At 37.9% G+C, this 21,751-nt stretch overlaps 2 long non-coding RNA genes across 5 annotated transcripts; both read right to left on the reverse strand.

The window, feature by feature from the left end:
• Positions 1-1,277: 1,277 nt before the first annotated feature.
• Positions 1,278-3,005, reverse strand: LOC148425686 (uncharacterized). Its single transcript, XR_015865217.1, has 3 exons — positions 2,908-3,005; positions 2,658-2,744; positions 1,278-1,825 (listed from the first exon to the last, which is right to left on the reverse strand). It is a non-coding gene; the product is annotated as an uncharacterized LOC148425686 (long non-coding RNA).
• Positions 3,006-5,264: 2,259 nt separating this feature from the next.
• On the reverse strand, positions 5,265-21,219 carry LOC148425687 (uncharacterized). 4 transcript variants are annotated; one of them, XR_015864945.1, is made up of 4 exons: positions 21,075-21,219; positions 20,537-20,659; positions 6,614-6,678; positions 5,265-5,778 (listed from the first exon to the last, which is right to left on the reverse strand). It is a non-coding gene; the product is annotated as an uncharacterized LOC148425687 (long non-coding RNA). The 4 variants fall into 4 exon arrangements; XR_015864944.1 differs by having other exon boundaries at positions 5,265-6,678; XR_015864947.1 differs by lacking the exon at positions 20,537-20,659 and having other exon boundaries at positions 21,075-21,215.
• Positions 21,220-21,751: the final 532 nt, after the last annotated feature.

Genomic DNA, 21,751 nt, shown 5'->3' on the forward strand with positions numbered 1-21,751 from the left:
CAGATGGACAATGTTGATGACTAAGCTTAAAAATGTGAAGCTATACGCAATAAACATCTGGACATGGTTCCAAAGTAGTTGATATGAATGGCCTTTTAAATAACGTACAGAGTGGCAATTATAAGGGTACAGTAACATGATGCAGACAAGTCTTCTTTAGTGCTTTAGTGTGTACAAATGACACTGTTGTTTGAGTTGATTTGTCTTAATAATACTCGCAGGAATACGCAGGTTTAACATTGGAGAGATTCTTGAGAGAATCTTAATATATGATTGTGATAGCTTTTGTTTTCCTAGCCAACAAACATACGTTGTTGCCAGATGCTAAGAGCAACTGTTCTCAGCAAAAAAAAAAAAATCTCGAATAAACCTTTCACCGTGGCCTACAAATGTTATTCTGTTTTTGCTGACTGTGTTCTTGTGCAGTCTTTGTTAACATATTCAAAGAGAGCTTTATGAGGAAGCCATATATCAATTTTGCTGTTGTCTCCATAGGCATAAAACTGTAATGATCACATCTTGTTACTTGACAGGCGGTACTGCTAAGAACTGCTTTGTTCTTATTGTGTGTGGAAGTCAAGCATTACTAGTCTTGTTGGTGAAAGTGCTAACAACTATAGATATGTGTTTTGTTCCTTTTAAAGGAACAAATGAAAGTGAATATTAATATATATATAATATAATATCTGGTCACAGGCTACTTGCTGCCACAGCACGTTCTTGGAAATTTTTGGCTGAATCATCTCTTATAGGCTGTACATTTGACCTATTCACATAAACAGGGAAGCGCGTCACAATTTTGGCTGGGTTCACGAAAAGCAAGAGGTTCTACTGATCCACTGACCTGACTGGATGAACCTCAAGACTTAGATGATGTGACCATGTGATGAGCGGTTCTCGAGACTAGTGGCCCCAAACCTTTTTGCACAACTGACACTTTTTATGTATAAACAATTTGAGATTTGAGTCAAATTCCTATTAGATCATATTAGGTCAGCCGAAATTGATATATCTGGAGTGATTTTTTCAGTTATTCATTTAATTAATTATTTGCAGCCCAAGTTTATTTTCTTGCATTAAATTCAACGAGCCTGTCAGAGCACCATGTCTGTTTTTGGATCAATTTAAACAGCGAACAGACAAAAAAAACAAAAAAAAACAACATTTGAAATCAGTTTTTAGTTAAAGAGATGCTATATTTGGTGAGTGTTTTAGTTGTTTATAGGTTAATAACCTATTAATTGAAAATAAACATAAGACAAACACACATGATACATACCAGTTCTTAAAATATTCACACTTGATTACCTTATCTACAAGGGAGTTTAAGCAGGTACATCACAAAGGCACTAACTAGAGGTAATGTAGTAGCAAAGAATGACAACGTAATATGACAGAAAAAAACAAAATAATCAGAGAAACAAACAAAATGTCCATCTTTTGAATGAGATTTGGGCTGTCAAGTTAAAAATGTGTCTCTGTTACCGATGGACTGAAGGACCAACTATAACAGTTTGGCCTGGCTTGAACAAATGGCGCACGGACAGTGATGGAAGGGGGGCTCACCTTTATGCAGTATAAAAATGTGATGGATGTTGCATCAAGTGTGAGTTATGTTGTCTCAACTATATTGAAACAACATTGAAAGTAGAAACTTTATCTACTGCTCTGTGGAATTCTTTGCCAATAACATTTTGTATGTAACGTGTATTTGGCTGTGTATCCAATCGAGCTGCACAGCCCTCTAGACATCTTCTTCACAACAGACAGATAGCAGTAGAGTTGTTATCGTGGCCAGCTTCTGATGCTGTATTGTACTCCAAGACTGTTGAATTGAAGAACAAAGGTCAGGATAAGTGTTGGTGACCCAGATTAAAGTCGCAGACAAATACCTCTCACTCCCTCGATTTTGTGTTGTTGTAAATTGGTGTGGGCAAAAATTTGTGGTCCTCCAGACTTGATTTTCTTTATAGAAGGATACTCTGTGTCTCTAGAGAAGTGCAAGCCTGTAAAATGTGTTCTCGTGCAATGTGATGCAAAAGCTCCATATGAGATCACTTCTACATGCAAATTTTATTCGTATTTATATTCTGTATTGCGTATGCATGCTGGCGAAGTAAGTCAAATGCAAGAAAGTATTGAGAATCGAGCCCATCGACGCTCCCAAATGGGTTTTGCACAAAAACAAAAAAAAAAGTACTGTTCTCAACACTTTGGCAAGGCAATCTCACAATCAGCTCACAAGCACTTCTACTCGACAGGAGTGGATTACAACTTCTTAGGAAGGTAAAGGTAAGGATGATGCCACTGGTAGCTCATGATATTTAACAGGCACAACTGGTGTAACACCATTATTTTATTTAATTATTGCATATAATCCCTTGAGATTTGGTGTGTGCGAGACTGCAAATAACACTTCACAGAAAAAAAAAAAACATGGAAATGATCAGGTCCAATCTACTATTGAATCTGTAGGGACATCACACACGCACTCTGTTTTAAACATTTTCTTCCCCGTCTTACCATCTCGTGTTCTTCCTATGACAAGAACAATTTGGATGAATAACAGCAGGGGTCAGAGAATTGCATGCGCCAAAATAACAGAAGCGTAATAAACAGAAGCTCAAATTATATGCAGGACTTGCTCATATACACACCCACACACGCAGTCTGGTCTGCACACGTTGGCCCACGTGGGACAGGCACACAAAGGAATCCAATCAATCAGCAAAGTTGCTTTATCTCTTGCATATGAAAATAGAACTTCAGAAATTAGCTCATTTATTTTGCACAATTAGGGTTATTGAAGTGTGACAGTGAAAATTTTGTGTTCACTGAGGCATGGGCTTGGCAACAATAGCGGGGAGCCAATTAAATGCCAAGACCATTTAAAGCTGTAGTATTTACTTATCAATATATCCGCTGCTCTGTGGTGGGCTCATTAAACGCTCTTCCCCCGGTTTTCCTCTTTAGATGGGAGAGGAAGATGAGTCCAGAGCAGCCATCTATGTCATATATGATTTTATGCAGTAGCCAATGCTAAAATAGATGAAAAAAATACTCATGGGAAAAAAAATGAATGCTTTTGATCAAAAGATAAAAGTGTGGTAACATGGCTTTATCTTTAAACGACTATGAAGTTCTTTTGGGACAAATGAAAAAATGATAACTAGTTTTTGGAGGCTACTGAGAGGTGCCCTTGAAAAACACCACAATCCCCCATAATATTACATGCTTGAACACATGTGTATTTGTGTTCTGATTCACTGTATTGCGTGCAACTTAAAATATACATAAGTGTGAGTGGAAGATTCCTTTAAGATTATAATTCTTTACAATCTTATAATGGTGAATAGTAGCATTAATAATAAAAATAATAATAATAATAATAATAATAATAATAATAATAATAATGCTCAGTTATGGACCACCAGAGCATCTTATGAAATATATCCTCAAAATGCCGCACTTGCATATTCCTTGAACTGGAATAGATACTACTAGTCCAATCCTTATGATCAGTGAAATTAAAAACACTTAAAGTGGGCACCGCTTTGCTACTCTGGCCAAATTTCCAACATCTAGTCCATGAAATTTTCAATTTCCAGTTTGTTCCTAAAAATGATCTCACTGGGGTACCAAGTGCAAATGTAACAGTGACGGCAAAACAGAAATAGATTTAGGTTGAAAATAAAATGGCAATTTCATCCCGAATTGAAAACGTGCCCGAAGGCAAGCTGTTGTAATTTTTCCTGACTCAACATCATAATTCAACTAATTTACATTTTAGCCCAAACAGGGCAAGGCAGGAGTACAAGTGAAGTTCCAAATGTTGATAGAAGTTTAAAAGATCTGGAAGGCCAAATTAACAAATGATAATCCAAGATAAGAATAAATAAATAAATGAATAAAAGCCGTAATCTTTTTTTCTGGTAAATATAAACCAGTAAGGTGAGTGCGCATGTGCTGTGCTGTACTAGCAATATATCCAAAAACTCGACATTATTTTTAAATAAACTCCCTTTTCTATGTCTCATCAAAGTATGCATAATTCATCAAAATCTACATGAAGTTTTAGAATCAGGCTATTTAGGAGGAAAAGGGGGTCAGTTGATCGAGTTTATTCATTCTAAAGTAGGAGAGCCGCGGATTTTAAGGAGACAAATAAGGAGCAGTGACAGGGGCCATCTATGAAGGGATAAATATTTAAGAAGCTATTTTAATAAGTAATACTCAACATAAAAGAAGCGTTTGTTATGGCCTCCCAGTTGTCATTATGTATTCAGATGCTGCTGTGTTTTTTTTTTCTCTTTGCCACCAGCCTTCTCTTTAATATTAACACATCTGCAGATGGATTTTTCATTGCATGGTTAAGTGCCTGTGCCTCTAAATTAATGTTACATGATTAATGAATTTTGGTTCAAAATCAATTTAGATTTCATAATTTAAAAAAACATCAGCAATTATATCTTTCTGCTTTTTTGCTCTTTCATGTGTTTGTGAGACATCTTTCAGTATGGTGACTTGATTGAGGCTGCTGGAAAAAGTGAGCAACAAAAGATACCGTTCAGTAATATTTGCATATGTGAACGAAAGAGGTTTTCTGTCACACAAATATCTCTTGTTGTGAGTGTGTCTATGTGTCTTCATTTAAAAAAAACAACATTACTGCACACAGTCATGTGTACCAATACCATCAGCCTAAAATTATTTATTCCCCTTCCATTTGTTGACAAGTGAACGTTTTGAATATATAACTTGTGTATGAAGGTGCCACAAGAAAGTACCCAAAATTTTGAGTGGTAGTAGCTAAGTCTGCAAGGATTTGGAGTTTGGAGTAGGAAGGCATGGGTTTCATTGTCCCTGCAGGCAGAACAATTGTGAACATAGCAATTACTGATGGCAACTACATTTAAAAAAGTGTCTATATCATTTTATTGGAAAAGTTTTTGTTTGTCATTTTTGTAACATTTAGAAATATATACCAGGACATAGTATTTGGTATGCACCTTTTCTTATCTTGAAAACAGTTTCCTCTAAGTCCTCAGTGTCGTCCCCACACTAGCAGCGTCTCGGCTCTGTGTGCGCACAGCCAGTCTGCATTCCCGAAAAGTTTCACAAGTCCTTTAGTTATGGCTTGAGAGGTTAATTCCAATTCATCCAAGTAAGTCAGAAGCAAATTCTCCAACTGTAAAGTGACTGTTATGACCCATAACCAGGGGAACATTATAATTTGGACACCCACACAGATCGGAGTCTTTCAGTTCCACAAAAATGTTTATTAACAAAAGGTACACGCAACATGTGGAAAAAAATAATAGCACAAAAATGCAAAGTACAACTGAAACTCTCTCACACCTGAAATACAACAAAAAAAGACATAGCCAAAATGAGTCGATGTAAGTCTATCTCAGGAGAGGGGAACAAAGCCAGACAGGAAAACGACACAAAGTAGCAATAGAAAGAATACTCAACAAACACTTGGATAAGAAAAGTACCAACAAAGGACAAAAACTCAGAATAGCACATGCTGCAGTCTCCGGAGGAATACGGGCACGGAGTAGCACAACCAGTGGCAGTGATTAATCCGGCGTCGTTCCCCTGTCCCGGCCGCACTTAAAAAGTCCATTATATCAAATGAACGTCAGTTGTGTGGTTCCACCTTCTCGTAATCACCGTCCCCACAGCTGCAGACGCACGGACCGGTGCAGTACTGCATACTGCTGGGATGGCTGAGATAGTCACCAGCAAGCCAGCGACCCTACTGAGGATAAATGGCTATAGAAAAAGGACAGATGGATTGAATAAACAACAGAATGGTAATCCAATCTTGGACCTGAGCAAAACAAAACACAAAACAAAACAAAATGTCATTCCAATATCCTGACAAAAATTGGCATTGCTTTACAATAGCAGCCAATTTGTTCCTAAATATGTGACTGCAACAGGATGTGTTCTTATCTATTTAATGTGACTTCTGTTTTGGGACATCACTGGACAGCTTGTCAACATGTGCATTTCAGACGTTTTTGTCATGTGACACTGTATCACAAAGCAAACATGCAGGCAATCCTTCTGCATTGGGTGAATCTTCTGTTCTCCATGTTTCTCTTCATCCCTTTGGGATCCATGACCCAAACACCTACCATTTTTATTTATTTATTTATTTATGTTGGCACCAGCTTGGCGCTACGCCGAGCTGAAAGGATCGTGTGTCGCAGGCTATGATGCAACTCTTTGTTGACAGAAATGTTGAAATGATACATAAAACAAAAAATGTATTCCCCTCAACCACTTTCATTTTGATACATTTTTGAAAAAGCTCCAGGGAGTCGCAAGGGCTACGCTAAAGAGTCGCATGCGACTCTGGAACTGGAGTATAGACCAAGGTTTGCAGAGGAGAGAGTGGTCCTAGCCACCCCAAGCAGGTAGCCTGCAATGGGTGGGATGCAGCTCGCTAATACTGGGGCACAGGCCTGAAAAGAACTGTCAAAATATGTACAGTACAGTAATATGTACTTTTTTATGTTTTATTTAAAAATAAAAGCAACCATAATCCTAGCAGCAAGCTTTGAGACGCTGTCCTTTCTAATGTAAATGAGCCACTGCTTACCTACTCCATTTTGATGTGGGTGTTCCAACAGGAAAAAGGGTCACAGGGTATACACTGCCGGAAATCTGGAAATATTTTAATGAATGAATAAAGTAAATATCGTGGAAAGGAACTTAATGTGTATATTTATAGTCGCCAAAATGTCATGTAACAAACGGGACAAATTTCCCAACGTACTATATGAAGTCACAAATAAAAACAAAATTCTTGGTTAACTAAGATCACATTCTTTGAATGGGCGTGTACTCCAGAGCGAATACAACGTTATTCCGTAATAATGATCCCACTGTTTTGCAAAGCAGTGGTCTAAACAGATAATGTACATGTTGCACGCAGATCAGCAGCATAACACCACTCTGTTTCAACAAGGAGTCCCCTGTGACACTGCTGTTCCGCTGAAACACACACACACACACCTACACACACACTGAGGCTAGCAGCCAAAGCAGGCTTGGCACCGGGCCTAATGATGCTCGGGCATGCGTCTGCTCTCGACAACAGCATGGTAACACCTGCCAAATTTTACTAAGGTGTAAATGTCTCTATTAGCAAGTGGCTGGTCCCGCATGTATGTCTCTTGGATCATTTGAGGTACTTTGATTGCTGTTTAGAATCTGGTAATCTTTGGGTCCAGTGGGCATGTTGACCATGTTGCTCTCAATTTCCTGTCACATTAAAGCAGCAGCAGCAGCGGGTTATTGCGGCGGCTGTAAAGGAGAAAAGATCCCAACACTGAAGCTAATAAAACATTTTAAAAACGTTTCCTTGATCAACAATTGCAAATCCCTTTTCCCCTCTAAATGTCCTGAACTGAATCAGGAATTTTTGTCTTGACTTGGGCTCAACAGGTGCTCACTTACACTAGTTTGACAACAATCCTACTTTTCTTATTTTCCGTGGCATCTGGATGGGAAATTGCTTTATATATTCATTAAGTATAACTTTCAGCATGTTTTAGAGTCACCGTATTCTTTTTTTATTTTTTTTTCAACCAAGTAAAAATGATTTTGCGATTACTTTTTTGCAAGGTAGCAAGGCACAGTATGGTAAAGATATTTGCTTCTCATCTGTTGTCGCATAAGGATCCACATTTTCCTACTGTAGACACGAGCCACTTTAATAGACATAAAGAGCAAGAAAATGCAGTTTAAAAATCATCTTTATTACTGTATATTGATTCCGATCGATGGAGCAACTGCTGGCTGCTTTCTTGTAGTCAAAATGGATCCAACTGGACTGCAACAATATTGAATATTCAATTACTCTAAGGTTTAATAATGGAAAGCACAAAGATGAACCAAGGACAAAACTAAAAAGGAACAGTTGTATTTAAGAGCAACTTAGCAGGCACAAGAGATGATTCTGGGTATCGGACGAGGGGAAATGGGAGCAAGACAAAGGAACATCATTGACTTGTCTATGAGGTGAATATATCTCCACGTAAGTACTGGTTTACCAGTGTAAACCACATTCATCTTCATCTGGAATCAATGCACGTAAATGAGAGGATAACCGATCATGAAAAACCACATTCATCTTCATCAGGAATCAGTACACGCAAATAAGATGATAACTGATCATGAACATGTGGAATGAGTACTTTTGAGTTCATTGCACCCAAATGACACAAACAGAAATTAGACCTGGAAAATTATATTTTTCAAAGCTTTAAAAATGACTGACTTTACTGCAGTATGGAGAAGTTCAATCAGAGCATTTTATCAATGAACAAACTCTTGATGATTCAATTTAACAGCAGAAGCCTCTCTGCCACCGTCTGCCACAAGGAAGAGTTTACAGAAATTAGCACTATCATTAGCACTATTGTAATATCACAAACCTGGAATAGTACAACAAAGGGATGGACTTAGAGATGGAAGGTTATGAAATAAGGAAAATGTAACAGGTACAGCAAAAGTTGAGAAGAGGCTAAAAACCATTAGCGTTCTTGTAATTTCACAAATCTGTGAGCAAATCAAATTCACTAAAGGGTGGAATTTGAGATATAATGTAATGAAATAAGGAAAATTAATACAACAAACGTCGAGGAGGAACGGAACATAGTATTCAAAATATTCAAAGACAAGACGGCTGACTAAAATTGTTTTTTTTTACTACTTCCAATCAGAATAAGAACAAAATCATGAGTTTCAATAAACACAAAAAGACAGAGGAGCTTGACAAAGATACGTCCTCTGTTTTAATCAGATAGAAATTTCTGTCTTCGAGAAAGGTGCCAAGGTCAGACGATTAGACAAATGATCATTTTCACCCCTTTAGAAACTAGCCACACAACGTGACTGACCTACCCTGAGCTATTCTATTATTTATTTTCCACCTCTCCATGGGCCCCTATGTGGCATGGGCCCCTATGTGGCATGGGCCCCGGAGCCTTGCATAGGCTGCACGTCTCTGCTCATGCTAAAATAATGGTTGGGTGAGCTGATGGAGTCCATCCATTTAAGATGTGTAATTTCCTGCTCTTTCATCAGCCACTTTAGTGAGATGGTTTATTTTCAGCTACAAGCTATCATATCAGGTAATCCACAAGTCAATAAAGGTATGTGAAGAACGATTTGCTGTGTACTCAAAAGGCTTCAGCGTAAGACTTCACGTGAAAAGACAGTGTAAAACCTCACCTTTGTCAAACAGGATGCTTTTCAAATGATTCAACAATAAAATTGATGTTAAAACATGAACTGGCCATAACAGTCCTTTTTCACTAATTTTAAACATTACAAGAATGTTTGCACAACTTTACAAAAACTGTTGAATTTCATACAGTGATGAAACCTTGATAAATATCATGGTCCCAAACTTTCATTTTGGGATCCCTTATCAGGCATTTTGCTTTGCTCCTCCATTCCTCCCTCCATGAACAAACAAACTGATCCAAGTTGTTAGTTGTGGGTAAACATGTACATTCCACCGCACGCTCTGCTTTGACGAAATGAAGACTTGGATCATGCACATGCAAAGGCTTGTCCTGCACTCACAAAGCCCAGACTGGCCCTCTAAACTGAAGTGGGGAAATATTCTCTTGTGTAGGATTGCGTAACTATCCAGTATTTCCAGATAATAAAACTTCACAGCTCTCAAGTTGTTTCTATCAAGTTAAAAAGTAGAACTTCAGGGGTCAGGGATGGACAGTTCGTCGGTACTGACGGACTGTCCACCCAAGGTTTTGCCGACAAACGGATGAATAATGAAAACCTTCTAAAAACGGACTAAAACCGATGAAACAGTATATTTCGTCTGTCATTTTAATCCCCCATTGAAAAATGCTTAAGCTGCCATATACTTGGGAGCATGGAAGTGTAAACACAGTTTTAATTGGCAACAAGCACACATATAGCCAGGAATAACTGGCTGAGAATGCACAGCAAAGAGACCAAGTACACTAAATGGATTGTAGTGAGCAGACTCTCTCCTCATTGGAGGAACCCAGCATGGGATATCAACGTCTGCACTGCATTTCAGAGTCTTGGTTTCAAAACTGAAATGCAGGCGGTACACAATCTTGCGCAACACATTCAATGTACAGACCTAAAGTAAAAAGCAATGTTTAGAATTAAGAGATTTTGGTGTTAAATTGTGTTTTAAACATGATTTGGCTGAATCAGGGAGTTTTGGGAGGTGACATCATTCTAGTACCCAATGGGCACATTGCAAAGATTCAACCTTAGACAGGAATTCCAAGTTAGACTAAGACATTCTAATATATATATATATATATATATATATATATATATATATATATATATATATATATATATATATATATATATATATATATATATATATATATATATATATATATATATATATATATATATATGTAAATGAAGTCCAGCCTTGCCTAACTGCCTTAGAATACTGTATGGATATTAAATTTATGTCAGTAAGAAGGAAGCAGTAGCTTGGTGCAGGTGCTGGAAACCAAGAGACTTGCTGAGACTATCCTAGAGGACAGCTTACAATTTAATAAATTTGCTGGCACAGAGGAAATATTTCCTTATTAGAAATTCAAAATACCCACACAAAGAATAACAGGCGCAATAAATCATTTAGCATGACCAACCACTCTCACTAATAGCGCCAAATCAGCAGAGCGGAGCCAAGCCTTACAGTATATGACCATCAATAATTAAGACACACTAACATTGTTACCATATTCTTGTGAGATGAATTGTAAAGATAGATGAACGGTTGGACAGATAAACAGATAGATAGATAGATAGATAGATAGATAGATAGATAGATAGATAGATAGATAGATAGATAGATAGATAGATAGATAGATAGATAGATAGATAGATAGATAGATAGATAGATAGATAGATAGATAGATAGATAGATAGATAGATAGATAGATAGATAGATAGATAGATAGATAGATAGATAGATAGATAGATAGATAGTGCTGATCCTAATTTCAGTCAACCTAAATGGATGTTGGATGGAATATGACAGGTGGATTATGAGGTGATTATTTATGGAGACTTTTTAATTAAAAGAAAAACCGCTTATTAGAAACCCTCAAGTCCCTCATTAAGAGCTTTTGCATGAAGAGTCAGGGAGTTGTTGAAGGTTAGGGAACACTAATGAGATGTGCTATCTTGTAGATACTAAGCATCATCAATTCCACATTTATTAAATGTAACTTTTTGGTGTGGAATGAAATTTGCTTGGTAAACATTGCCCTATAATGTTCTTTGTCCTTTTTTTCCAAGAATCTACTGTATAATAGTTAGAGCTATAGGCTCTAGTGCTGGGTACCGGGGCTTGAAAGCGTATTGTGATACGCGCCGGTACAGCAATGACGGATTGCAATATATTGGGCAATGTTTGTACAGTAAAAATATTCGATGCCATCTATATATGAACGACTGAAAAATTAAACATTCTTTTTCAGAAGCACCACAGTGACATCGATGAGCACAGAAACTTTTTTTTTTAAATAGCAGCATGTCCACATTTTTTATTTCAAGCATGCTCTTGACTGCACGAAATGTGATAGCAAATAAATACAGAAACAATATAATATAATATAATATAATATAATATAATATAATATAATATAATATAATATAATATAATATAATATAATATATAATATATATATTTCATATACAGTCCATATGAAATCCTTTACTTATCATAAGAAAATGACAGTGTACCTTATAATCAGATCTCCCTTGTATATGAATGTCAAATTAAAGTTAAAGCTCGATAAAATTGCTTTACTGGTTTGTTTTTCCTGATGTGCCATGAGGAACCTTATGTGCACTTTATCACAAAGTCTCCCTATGTATGGGAAAATCCAAAAATAGATGTGTCATTGAAGTTGCACCTGATAGTCTTATGTGCTGTAATAGTTTTCAAAGGCTTGTCACTGTTGCCATGCCATGGTTAGCGGCTCAACGAATTCACATGGAAATGTTGATAATCATGTGCAAAAACTCTCTTGTGATATTTGCTCACATGCCTGCAATGTTTTACAACCACTGGTGAAACACCAAGAATCTCTTTTCAATCTGATTGTACATGTCCCATGTGTGTCAACCCTCATGGCCAACATGGCTGTGTGGTGGCCTAAGGCGTAATTTAAAAATATATATCTAGTTTGATGATAACACTAATGCATTTAATGGTTTGATTTTTACAATGATTCAGAGGGCTTGATGCATGTTGCTATCAGATTTATGAATGAAACACAATGCCTTCCTCCACACTTATCTGTAGAGCGCTCTGTCTGAATGAAACAAAATCACATTAACTTAACACCATAACTTAGACCTGATTTCAGCTGGCCTAATGTTCCATCTACTTCCAGCCACCAAAGTGTCAAATGTGCAAGGGGCTAATATTTGGAAATTCCTTCGGTTCACTGAAACACCGAGCCTGGCCTAGCAGTCTATCAAATTCCCACGCGCTAACCGAGACCTACAACGACATGAACATCAAGATGTGCCAGGTTTGAGAAATGAACGCATGTACATTTTATATAAAAATATTAGCTCACAACTCTGTAGTGCACTATGGAGAGACATGACCATCACTTTTGAGAAGGGCAAAGGTAAAATTCAAGATTCAAGAGTTTTATTGTCATATGCACAGGAATATTGTTCAATAAGAAAGCCATTTTAAGTAGGGGTGATTTCCAAAAGGACATTTCATTCACAAAGCAGAAGTGCTCTGAAAAACAAGGAAATGCCTCAACTCCATTATTAATTGCAGGTATTGCAATATTGCAGATATTAATTGCATCATCGTCATCATCACCATCTTCATCAGTGTTATTGTGGTGACAGACACTACTAGGTGTGAGTCACAATGTGTAGGAGAAAATATTACACTTTGCAAGATGACAAACCAATGAAGTATGAAAGCATGCATTGCTGAGCAGTAATTAACGTTCTCTTCCACAGTCCCAGCAGAGAAATTCCACACTGTGCACATCTACCGTGTGTGCATATAAGTACAATCACGAATTAACCGGCAGCTGCCTTATGGAACTTAGGGGTGCGTCGTGTGTTGTGCAACCTGCATTTCTACATAATCGAATTACATGCCAATCCGGAAAGTCTTGTGTTGTGTTTCGACAATATCTAATAAAACACTCATAAACATCAAGGGGATTGCTGTGGTAAACACACACGCACGCACAACACGCATATGCTTAAGCCTGTGTCAAGCTACTGGAACTCTCATATTGTCTCAGTCCAACAATGCAGCAGCTGGCACAAACAGGGAGCTATTTAACAGCCACCAATTGAGGCTATCCCACCAGGTGCTACTGTGTGCCTTTCCCATCCAAATTTCATGCATCAGCAGAATTTCCTTTGCCTTTATTTTCATAGCTCAAAACAAGTGGGGGTGGGGGCTAGCATAAACGCTATTTATGCATTGCTCCTGAATGGGCCGGTGAAAAATGTGTGACATGTGTGTGCTGGTTGTAACTTATGTTGCGCATATCTGTGTAGCACTTTCATGCTGTGTTTATTTGCATATGATGTATATATTTATGGGTTTTGCAAGCACACCTACAGATGTGGATACAATTGGGTGTACAGTATACATCTGCACCAGTGTGTTTCCCATTGTGTTTCTCTATCTGTGTGGGTTGTAAGCACCAGAAATAACACACTTCCATGGGACCTTTTAAATTGACGCCATCTGTCTCTATCAGGGAAGGCTTTGGGAGAACGAATGCTTTGGCTTGTATGCTTTTCCCAGAGCTGCACAAAATTGAACCAGCATCATTTCACTGGAAGGAGGCGTAAGAAAGTCTGCAAAAATAATTTAGGATTTGAGACCATTTTGAAGGCGGTAACATTGTCTCATAAGCGGACAGAGCGAAATGAAGTATAAATGGACAAACATTTTGTCTGAGGGGGCCATCCAGTATATAACACAAACAGCACTGATACTACAAGTCCATGAATAAATTCCAACCCTTGTGTACTGACAAAACATGTTCCTGTGAATAGTTGGTGTCGGACTTCGGCATAGTGGGTGAGAAGCAGGGAGGCTGATTTTTTTAATTCATAATAATAGCGATTAATATTTTATAATCATGGCAAACGAGGTGAACAAACAGCTTGCGAAGCAAACAAACAAAAACAAAAATAAACGTATTCCAAAGGACTCATTAAAAACAGGATCCTGACTTGGGAGACAACTCGGGTTAAAGGTGACAGCAACCACAAACTACAGAGACAATGACAATGACCCAAGAAGAACTGGAGCACTCAGAGAGAGAGAAAAAAAAAGTGAGCATGGGGAGCACACGCAAATTCGATAATAGAAGGTTAGAACCGGAAACAAACTCACAACCTCCGCTTTTGATGCAGATGTGCTAACCAGTCTGCTACCATGCTGCCCACATTCAGTCGCGATGAACAAAAATGTTTTCATTTTATAAACCCACTCTAAATCTCAGTGCAAATAGATGTGTTCAGTCTATTTTATTGATATTATATTATTGTATATTTATATTATATAATTGTAGGTCTAGTAATCGGCAATTATAATTAATTACATGGGATGGAGAAGAGGCCACCATCTTTTAGCCACAAATAGGCAAGGAAAACTTGTACTAAATTAAAATTGTGTTTTGAATGTTTTTGTTTATCTTGTGTGCTGCCAAGTCACAAATAAAACAGGAAGAAGAAAAAAAGGGTTTTTCTGCCTGTAGTAAAGAATTGAAAAATACCAGGAAAAAGAAGGAGGGTTCCGGAAAGCATTGGAACGTATTACATCTCGAGTAACGACGGCTCGTATTTTCTGGCTGACGAGAAAAACTGCTGTCGGTTGGGTTTTTATTGTGATTTGATTTTTAGGTTTAAATGATCTGTCTTAGCCCATAATTAGAGCTTGTTCATTTTAATTACGAGCCTTTCCTGAACTCCATATTCATTACGGTCAGACCGCTAACCGTTTTCTTTTGTGCACGTGTGAACGTGTTTCACCTGTTTCCAATGTCCGCGTGCATATGCAGCCGATCATTACCCACCATTTGGCAGATACATGCCCGAGTCCAAATTCATTCGACCTGCCTATGGCCGTATCTGTCATTTTAGTCTTCAAGGCTGACAGCTGTCAAGTTGACTCTTGCTCTGTGTCTGAAAGCTCTCTGCCTTCCCTGTCAGGCACATTGAGGCAGACGTAGACGAGATGTGATGGCCACTCTGTCCATTAGCCCCCAGGTTGTTCACGCTTTAACTGAGCTTGACTGTGGATGAGCCTCTAAAATGCCTGCTACAATAAGGGACACGTCTGAGAGAATGGGTTTGACCCTCTGGGTCATCTCACAGATTAATGCCGTCTGCGGTGACGCTTTGCAGACACGAAAGCCTATTCACACCTCAATAACACACACACACATACCATCTCTTCATAGGATTCGATCGCAGCAACATACAGTATATGGTCGCGATTGTGTTGTGAAAAGTCCGGTCTGTAGATGAACGTCACGATTTATCTTAGGTGCATGTATATTTGTTCGTGCATATCAGTTTATGTGCCCTCTCAAGAGTAAACACACAACATACACGGACCTTGAAAAGACACCCTTGGGTTTTCTCCTGACTTTAAGCCTCTCTAATCCCTGAAAAAGATTTGCAACAGTTTGACGTAATCCTTTCACATTTCTGCTTTCCTCACTCCCAAATGCCTCCTCTGCTGCAGCTTTGCTCCAATTCACGTGTGATAGCTGGATCTAATTAGGGACGTTCACTAACAATAACATGTTTCTTTTAACAAGTGCTACAAACAGATTTGTGAATAATGCGTTAATAAGGACAATTAGTGTGCATATTGCACAACACCAAAGTATCAAAGGCTGGCCAACACTTATAGCTGTTTTTATGTATAAATATTCATACATCCTTTTCAGAATATAATCATTTAAAAAGTATAAATATTCATTTTCAAAATACAGTGTATCTTTCAGATGTGCAATTTCATATGTAAAATGTGCCACCGCAAGTCATCTTATAGTTTGATAAATTGTGCTAAATTAGTAAATATATATATTCCGCATGCAATGTGTAAACTAAACTGGATGACAACTTTGTATAATTTGTAGCCACAATCCTGGTTGCAGATACTTATTAGATGCTACTGTTAACATTCTGTGCATTTTTGTTTCTTAAATTTGTTGTTTTATGTTAAATAAAGTTGGATGAGTGGTTAGTACGTCCGCCTCATGGTTAAGGGACCTGAGTTCAATTCCAGCTGGCTCCAGCCTTCCTATGTGTGGAGTTTGCATGGTCTGCCCAAGCTCTCCGGCTTCCTCCCACGTTCTAAAAACATGCATGGCAACTGTATTGGACAGTGTAAATTGTCCTTGGTATTGAATGTTTGTTTGTCTTGGTGTGCCCTGCGCTTGGCTGGCAATCAGTCCAGGGTCTCCCCCGCCAGTGACCTAGTGAGGATAAGTGGCTATAGATAACGGATGGATGTCAAATAAGGCCTCCCAAGTATTTCACTCACTAATTTCCTGTATGCTTTATCGTGCTGATAATATTGATGAATGTAATTACAGTAGTGTGTGTGAGAGAGACTGGGAGATGCAACTTAAAAATGTCACTGAATAGCAATGCCGAATAGCATTGAACAGGACAATCAACTGCACTATAATGAACATTTGCCACCTTAAATGACATCATCACCAAAGATTGGCGAAGAAGCAAATTTTCGCTAAATATGTTGCGATGGCTCTAGCTGGGAATCTGGATGGTTGCGTTTAGAAAAATAACCAAAGTATGCTTAAAATGGTTTTGAAATGGACTCTGGACTTTCTTTTCATTTAGAGTTTGCATGTTCTCCCCATGCCCGTGGGGGTTTTCTACAGCTACTCCGGTTACACGCATATTAGGTACAGTATATTGGACACACCGAATTGACCCTAGGTGTGTTTGAGAGTGTGATTGGTTGTTTGTCCCACAATTGGCTGGCAACCAATTCATGGTACCTCGTCTAATGTCCAAAGACGGCTCCAACACGCAAGCCCCAATACTCGTGAGTATAAGCAGTTAAGAAGATGGATGGCTAAATAGATTGATGTTATTACTCAAAATAACAGTTTGCCATGTCTACCTCACATGACCTCTAAAAAATTAATAATTCGCAGCCTCAAAGCTGCCGAGCTCTAAAAAATTGATGTAACTGAATACCCACTTTTGGGTGGAGCACTCATGTGTCTTGTTTGAAAACAACTTTGAGTAATCCAGTTTCTGTGTTTATGCTACAATAAATGTGTCACCCCATCCTACAGAGAATACAGTTCCTAGCACCCCTTCACCATCTGTTAGAGGATTGTGTCAAATCTGTTATCACATCGGGCGTAGGATTGTTGCAAAGTTGTCATTGTCGTACACTGCAAATTCTTTATTCAAACTCAGACGACTGGCAAAAAATATTTAAAAAACAATACTTTGCCTGGCAAAAAAAATGGTTAAGAAACCTACCAAATTTTAGATTGTGATTATTGGTGGATCATTGTGCACATCCTCAGAGGAAGGTGAAGGTGACAGTTGTTCTCACAGTTCCAGAATGTGTGTTATTTACACTTCTTGTCCTGCAACAACACTTTTGCTGATGACATTGGCACAGCACATGCATCAGAGATTTTTTTTTCTAGTACTACTGATAATGGGTGTTTTGACGACTTCAATTTATAAGATGAGATGTTTAAACATCATATTTCACCACAGACTAAGAAATTATTGCACGCTAGTCTTAAAAGCACTTTTCCATTTATTTATTTTTTTTAAGAGTGCAATGTCCTGTATCCTTAACAACCTGCAGTCCAATATTATGAAGAATGTAAAAACTGAACAAGGACAAAACTGCATAAAAAATAACAAGCAATAGCTACAAATGACTATAGTGCAAGAATATAAGGCTCAGGACAACCAGAAATGTGACTGTCAGAGACAATTGAATGGTGACTACGACAGCAATAACAATCTACAATAAAATGTCTCATGAAGAACTGAATGCAAACAGGAACCTAAATACACTCCAAATGGACTACAATGAACACCTGGACCAGACACAATTGATGCAGGGAGTTGATTGGCTGACACAAGGGAAAAGGTGGAAGCAATCAAACGAACAAGATGCTGATACAAGGGGACCAGAATCATGAAGTAAAAAAACATGAACAAAATCCAACCCACAGACCCGGAACATGAAAAGACAAAACGAAAAACAACACAAGCCCAGAACAGGAAAAGAACACAAAACCCCAACACCATCCCAGTATATAAAGAATTTAACAGCACACCCAAGCCAGTTTACCACCAGACCTAGTCAGGAAAGAAATTACCCATAAAGAAAGAAGCTGACAATATGGTTGCCCAAAAGATATCAAAAAGCTGGTGCTATCCAAAAATAATCCAGAACAAAATGAGAAATAAAATTTGACCTCTGTCAGTTTGATAAAGATTCATTACTAAAGACTTAGGACTTCAAAGTCCGAAATGTCACAATGGAACATAGGACAAAATTACAGCAGCGTTTTAAGGTGCAAACTATTGCTGACAAAAAAGTTTCATCTTCCAAAAAAAACAAACAAAAAGAGGCTTAATCTTATGTGTAATAAAGTGTGTTATTTTCAAGTTATACTTTGTCACAGAGGAGCCTTCAGAAGTGTTTAATTTAAATTAATTAAAAAAAAAATTCTCTTACTTGGGAGAGCTTTGTCTGCTACTAACATTTGTCTCTAACAGCGCTACATGTTAAGGCGATTCTACAAATTGAATGCACCTGAGACAATTTACAACATCTGCCAACTAAAAATGGAGGCAGCAGAGTCTCACCGGCACTACTATTTGGGTATGTGGATATTATGACCCATGTAAATGAGTTTTGCTACAATGAAAAGTGGGATTGGATTTATTGTACTACTTGTAGAAAAGAAGCTCATATTTATCACAATAAAACTACAGCTCTTCTATTGAAGTTATTAACATTGCTGAGTCTGGCCTTGTGTAATGATGTCTGCTATTTTATGGAAGCAGCAGCATCCTCATCTGTCTGTCTGCACGTATGGCCCATGCATCCTTGTTAATGATCTATTTCATGGCACATTAATTTAAATTATTTTAGGGAATGCAACATTAGCACACTGAGCAACTCATAATTCTTTCTCAGAGTGCAACATTTGGGCATTTCATTTTTTTTCTGGGATTCTCTCCATTAGAGGCCTTTTGTCTTTGTCAAGGTTGAAATTGCCTGCAACATTTAAATCATATACATTTGTTCAACAATGCTCTTCCATAGTGCGACCAACTGCATGTATTATCATTATTTGAGTTAGAGTGGGGAAGGTGCATAGCTTGTGTTTGAAAGCACTGCGCCTGAGAGAAGAATTTCTCATTCTAATCCTTTTTTAAGATGCAAATTCCCCACACAAACCCTCCGCAAATTTGTCAGTGGACTTGATTGACCTTTGTTGGCACCTTATGATTTCATTTTCATTCGCAACATTTTTTTTTTTTCCAAAATAGATGCACATTTGATGTATTGCTAACATGTTGTATCAGTGCTTCTGAAAATAAAACCAGCATAAACCAATAAAACTACAAATACGGATGTATATTAGGAGCTTTTTAAATGTGAGGTTTCTGACCATGGGATACTACTATAAAATTCTGGATACATCAAAAAACTTACTTAGAAAGAAAAATTAGAGCAGTGAGCTATTCCAAAGCAAAAATTGAGCTTCATAACCACATCCTTGAGGATCATGGCAGGATTATAGGAAGCAATTAAAAGGGTTATTAAAGGTTTGCTGTCATTTGTGAAGAAACAGTCTTAATAAAAATCAGTGTGGCAGTCCTGTTTGAGGCACTTAGAGTATATGCATATGATTATCTTTAAGCAAAGCAAGCATATGTTCAAACAGTCCAAGCATTGATATAAGCTTCTGCACAACACAATGATAATAACATAACATAGAAACAGGACCACAGGGGACTGCCAAGGAACGTAATATACATGCATTTACATATCTTGTCAGAACCCTTATTAAACAATAATATATAATACCTGAAGGTTTATAAACCTCTAGTTGAAGGCCAACGTAATGTTTAATAAGGAAATCTTAAATTGTTTAAATTAAACAAACCTGTCATTCAAGTCAAGCATAGAAGTATGTTTTATAGGATTTGTTTGCTTCTACCACACGAGGATAAATGTTGTGAAACGCCTCACATCACCTTCAGCAGTCTAGTTTTTTAATCTTATCACATGATTTTTTTGTTTGTTTTTAGTCCCGCAACTCTGAGTATTTTTAGTATTTGATTCGGTGGCAGTTGTAGTTGCAAGCCAATCGTAGGCCACACAACAAACAAACAAACAACCACTCATACACAAAAAGACCTAAGGATAATTGAGTGTTCATTATACCTGCCATGAATGTTTTTGGAATGTGGGAGGAAACTGGAGTACCCGGAGAAAACCCAGGCAGGCACAGGGAGAACATGCATACTGCACACTGGAAATCCAGAGCTGGAAGCAAACTCACGACCTCTGCAATGCAAGTAGGAGATACTAACCAGTCTTCCGCTATGCCGCGCAATAATGCACTATTTTAGCTTCAATTTTGAATGTCACAAGCAGGACCAGCGCCTATTAGACAATAGAAGCACATGTGAAAGGCGCTGGACAATAAAAGACGCCAATGGTAAATGGAGCCAATGTTGCTCCATTGCTGGGACATCAACATGGAGGTTCAGTGACTTGCTCAAGGACACTTCGACATGGTCACAATAGTCAGGGATCAAAGCCACATTCTCTCGGCAGGGAGATGACAACATTAGCACTTAGCGATGCCATCCCAAATATTAGAAATTCGACTTTAACAAAAATGTATTCAACTTCCACTTTGCAAACACCATCGGTGAGGATTTGCATTTAACATATTGAAAACAAATGTATTAGTTACCTTAAACTTTCCCGATGCATGATGGCATTTACAATGATAATAATTGGAACGTCAACTTTACACAACGACCGTCAGTCTTTGCGGGCATTTTACTCTCCCTGCTTACTTTCCTGGTCTGAATCTTATGCGCTTACCGCTCTTGCGGGATTTCAGTGACTGCTGTTCTTAAAGGAGCTGCACTACTTTTGTTGCATAAAAATGCAGGCCAACGGTGGAACGTCAGTTACATAAAAAATCAATTGAGTGAAAGGGGCCAAGCTAAACTAGTTAAAAAAATAAACATATTTTTACAGCACTCTTGCTTTCGATTCAATTATGTATCAGCTTAAAGCTATCCATCCGATGTAAAATTACAGGATGTCTACTCAACAAAGAAATCATATTTGCAGCCAGAAATTTTTCACAACAGGGAACTTTCCAGTATAGCAAATCTATGTCTACGCAGATCTTCCGGAATTTTTTTAACAAACGGACAACATGGTGGACGAACTATTGCTTATGGAAGTTCGCCGATAAAAACGTCTTTTAAGATTTGTCCGAAAAAGACTACCGTGATCTAAATACCGTAAACAATTCCTGACGAGCACCACGTTGGGGAGAGATGAGGAGTCTGTTTAGATCGTTTGAATCTACTGGATTCTCTACCTCTATTATAGATTCATGTTGTTTGTATGAGT

Source organism: Hippichthys cyanospilos, chromosome 3 (assembly GCF_059441005.1).
Source record: "Hippichthys cyanospilos isolate Australia breed blue-spotted pipefish chromosome 3, RoL_Hcya_1.0, whole genome shotgun sequence".
NCBI lineage: Eukaryota > Metazoa > Chordata > Actinopteri > Syngnathiformes > Syngnathidae > Hippichthys > Hippichthys cyanospilos.